Source organism: Poromitra crassiceps (genome assembly GCF_964638095.1).
Source record: "Poromitra crassiceps genome assembly, chromosome: 3".
Lineage (NCBI taxonomy): Eukaryota > Metazoa > Chordata > Actinopteri > Beryciformes > Melamphaidae > Poromitra > Poromitra crassiceps.
The window spans coordinates 15,693,983-15,698,982 of record NC_139625.1 but is presented as its reverse complement, the minus strand read 5'-3'; the positions used below and the strand labels follow the sequence as shown (position 1 = coordinate 15,698,982).

The 5,000-nt window shown below is 44.5% G+C and overlaps 1 protein-coding gene across 1 annotated transcript in view; it reads left to right on the top strand.

Annotated features, from left to right (window-relative positions):
• The window catches only part of LOC310772998 (partitioning defective 3 homolog B-like), a gene marked incomplete at both ends in the record, with an annotated part of 148,469 nt that overhangs the window by 21,834 nt on the left and 121,635 nt on the right, over positions 1-5,000 (top strand). The gene's annotated exons all lie outside the window — the stretch shown is intronic.

Genomic DNA, 5,000 nt, shown 5'->3' with positions numbered 1-5,000 from the left:
GCGTGTGTGTGTGTGTGTGTGTGTGTGTTGTGATGCGTAGGTGTCTGTCTTCACTCGGTGCGCGCGTGACAGCTGTGGCTTCCGTCGCTTTGACCAAAAAAAGGGTCCTTTCATCACCGCGTCTCCCCACCAGCAGCTATCTCCATGTGGGGGAGTAGAGGAGGGAGGGAGGGAGGGAGGGAGAGTGGTGGGGGGGGGTCCTTTGTAGCGCTGGATGGCTGTCCGATAACACGCCTGTCAACAGCGCTCAGGATTATCTTAATTACTGCGTTTTCAACACATATACACACACACCGCGCGCGCACAAAGAGCTTTATCAGCTTGCCGCTGTTTTACGGAGAGTGTTGAAATCTCGCTGCCGTTTCGAGAGGCAAACCGAAGGCTTATTTATTCCTATAAATAAATACATCACATTATACTGTGGGTGTTTTGGGGGGTTTCTACTCAGTCTGTGGCCTGGTTAGAAGATGGTGTGTCTAACTACTAGGCCCCCCTGCTAGGCCACACCCCCTACAGCCCCCCTGCTAGGCCACACCCCCTGCAGTTTGAAAATGTTTTCCTCTCACCCATCTGAACAACTGGATATGATGCGCTGGAAATTCTCTGCTCCGTTCCTGTCAAATAGAAATCACACAGTGACGAGGACACAGAGTGTTGAGTGATGTGTTGACAGTATCACACTTTTTACTTCCTCACATTTCCTAAACCAGCTCAGTGTGTGTGCAGTGCACACACTGTACAGCTTGCACCTGATGCAGTTGATTCATAATCCTGTTCTTACACGAGCATCCCTCTACTACGCACACACACACACACACGCATGCACGCACGCACACACACACACACACACACACACACACACATCTATCTATCTATCTATCACAGCTATGCCGTTTTACATGCGATCGGGCTGAAACTTTCACGGGGTGTAAAGAGCACCCGTGCAGGTGACCTGACGGAGCCGGGTTTTTTAATTAGGGCAGATTAATTGCCCAAAAGCTGATTGCCCTAAGGCTGAGGCTGTAGTTCAATGATGATGTCATCAGTTAGAGGCTATATAAATTATGGGAGTATTAAGTAGGTAGAATCGGGGAGGAACCAGATGGAGACGATGGCTTCCGCCAGAGAGACTGAGGGAGAGGGAGAGAGAGGAGAGGGAGAGAGAGGGGGGAAGAGACTTAGGGAGAGAGAGATAGGGGAGAGAGACGGAGGGAGAGAGAGAGAGAGGGAGACATTGCGCGCACGCCAATAGGGCAGGCGAGGCCACGCAGCAGCCGAGCTATGCGAGCTGCAGGGCAGGCGATAGCGAGGAATCGATGCCTAGTACATACATACAGTACATGCATACAGTACATGCATACACATATAGTACGTACATACATACATACATACATTCATACATATACATATAAAAGGGAGTATAAGTGGGTTCTGTTTCTCTGTTTAAATTTTTGCCCCACATTTTTTGTCCCACATTGGATTATGTCATCAGTCATGGTCACGCGAGCAATTGTCATGTCACTGATGATGTCACAATGTCTATGACATGCGTGACATGAGTGACGTCACTCGAGCACTCCATGATGTGATCAGTGATGGTCACTCGAGCAAATTGTGATGTCATCAGGGATGTGAGGTTGAGGCAATTATGTGCTGCCCGCCAATAGAGCAGGCGAGGTCACGCAGCAGGCCAGCTGCGGGCGAGGCCGTGCAGCAGGCGAGCCTAGGAATCGATTTCTAGTACATACATGTATACATACATACATACTGTACATACAAACAAACTCAGGCAGCGTTTTTGTGTCAATGCCAGATGAGCAATTTTGCCATCGATTAAGACCAACTTTACTGTATTTCTATCAGCGCTAATGTACATTTAGTCCAAATCCCACATAGGCCAACATGTTTCATCTCACATTTCCTCCAAAATCTGCTCGTTCATCATCACCATCGGAATCAAACTGTAGAGCTTATTACTGGAAAATCTATCTGGAAGTTCTATTTTTTTACTGCACGTCTGTTGAACTCCTGCTGCACTCTGCACTCATCACCAAGAGCGTGGAGTTGAAAAACTCAGCTTTTACTTTTCTTTTCTTTGCATTCATCAGAAGCCGCGAGGAAACGGTCTGCTAAGAGACACGAGCTGTTTATGGCAGAAGACTTAGCGCCTGCAGAGTAGATCCAGGAGAAATGCATGAAGGACGACCCTGATCATCACTACCACTGTAGATGAAATGGCCCCCTAAAGCAAACCCTGTTAATGCCTCATCCATATAATGTGCTCTTATAGATTCCATTCCATGATTATTTCAGAGAATGTCACCAGAAAGCACATGAACGGTTTATTTTTAGCTTCCACACCGTGGAACACACAGTTAAGACAGTCCATTAAGGGAGTGCTCTGTACTGCGTATCGTCACGGCCGTGATTGTCGGCCGAGTGCTCAAGATAATCACAGATACGCGGTACAGTAACAACAGCGCCACCTGCAGTGTGATATTGCTTTTACGGTGTACAACAGTTGTCAAAGCTATGCATGACTTGTTTCGCGCAAACATTTTTGTTGTGGCCGCCATCTCAATGCCCTCTATTTGCTGCACAATTGGAAATAGATTGGAACACTAGTGGCAAACAAACGTCAATATCTCAAAAGGTTTGACATTGTGAGTGAGAGCAGAAGTAGAAGAAGGATTTGATGTATAAATGATGTATGTAACTGTCAGTCTTACAATGTGTGAATTTAGTTAAAAGTACAGCCTGTACAGTCAGCTAGAGTTAATTAAGGCATCATTGCTCTACCTTACCTCCATTATACTGTAAAGAAGAAAAAAAAAAGTATAAACCCTGAACTGTGATTTCTCAATATGTAGGTATCAAAAAGCTGAATAAGAGTAATAAAGTACTGGTGACCCGTTTAAAGTTTGAATGGAGCGTCCAGCTTCAAGTATGAAAGAGTTAGAGTTAGAGTTCAAAGAGGGCATTCTGAATAGGTGGTGGCTGTAGCTCAGGAGGTACAGTAGAGCGAGTCGTCCACTAATCACTTTGGATAAAAGAGGTGGGTGGTTCGATTCCCGCCTCCTCCAGTCTGCATGTCGAAGTGTCCTTGGGCAAGATGCTGAACCCCAAATTGCTCCTGATGGTGTGCCAGCACCCTGCGGGGTAACCTGCCTACCTGGTGTGTGAATGGGTGAATGTACCTAGTGATTGTACAGCGCTTTGGATAAAAGCGCTATATAAATGCAGGCCGTTTACCATTTACCATGAACAGTCTTCCCATAGACTTACATTGTAAAAACAGGTACTGTGTGCTGCATGCGGGCATGACAATGTAATTTTAACTCATTTGAGACTATTTCGAGGTTATTTGTGGCTGTTATTTGTCTGCGCCAACAAAAACAGGATTTCACTAATGCTACCAAGTGTTGCCAAGCAACACGTAAACAGTTTTCCGACTGCTATCTAGCTACTTTGAGGTTAGCACAGAGGATTTCAGCTTGCCGTTCATAATTAAGGTCAAATGTATCCATATGTATTTTCTGCGCACAGAAAAACGCTGTGAACAAAACCTAATCAAGGTTACAATAGACCCTTCTCACGGGGGCCATTTTGGGTCGAAAAGGCAGGGTAAACACAGGTGCAAGCAAAACACTAATGAGGCTTTCCAAATTCCAATCATGGAAGTTGGAAAGCCTCATTAGTGTTTTGCTTGCACCTGTGTTTACCCTGCCTTTTCGACCCAAAATGGCCCCCGTGAGAAGGGTCTATTGAACCGGTGTGGAGCGAAGTGATATGCATACAGTGATGCATCCTGGGATGTTATACTAAATATCAGCACGGATCAAATGCCTCTTGTCCAATCAAATTCCTTGACCGGAACTAACTCTTGTATAATATTCATTATAAAATGGCTCTCTCAAATCAAGCAATCTGATTGGTTCACAGCCATTGTATAATTCCAGTAACCGAGTTCAATAACCCATGGCCATGGGTTATTGGTTACCATGGCAACTCTCTTACTAAATGGCAGTGCTGCGCTCGAGACAAACAGCTTTCTCCTGATCTGCTGTATGGAGGGTCACTAGTCGTCATTATGGACGCATGATGGCGCAACTCTCTTACTAAAAGTACCTCAAAAACAAAATGGCGGAGACAACTTTCAGATCCTTGTGAATCGATCTTCGCTTATAACTTTACTAATACTTCGCAGAAAATGATGATTTGTACAAGAATAGACGCGGGCTGAACCCCTCTCTCGCGCGCCCTCACTCTTAACCCCGCATTTCTAAATAAGACGTAACGTTACTTGGTCAGCATACGGCTCTGGTGTCGGGCTTTGGAAAAGCTCTGAGCCAAGCGCCAGGATTGGCCAATGTCGACTTCAGTCTCCAGAACGATCCAATCAAATCACCCGCACGTCTATCTTCTTGCTAGAGGTCCCGCCTTACAGTATTGTTTCAACTGACTCTATCAGAATAAAATGCCAGTCGGACTTATAGTATTATTATTATTATATTATTATACTTGGAACCCTTTTATAAAAGCAATATAGCACTCGAGCAGCGTGTGTTGTGAAATATATCACACTGATAAGCTGTTATCCCACTCGGCCTGCGGCCTCGTGGGATAACAGCTTATCAGTGTGATATATTCATCACAACACACTAGCTCTCGTGATATATTGCTTAAATATATTTCAATGTTTCCTTTTCCATGGCAAAAATGGCTGCTATTTATTCCACCACTTTCCACAGTCTCCACCCTAGAAAATGATGGTATTTAATAAAAGGTCAATGTCCCGATATATCAGCAAACCGCGATATCAGTCCAATTCTAATACATGATCAAAATAAATTTGTTTTATCTTTTAATATCTAGGAAAATCTATGTAACCTACATAATTTGGCAACATGACTGATTTTTCATAAATCATAACGTTGGCTTGGTTTTCGACCGTTTGCATATATAAAGCTTTAATAAATAAAACAACATATTACTGTACC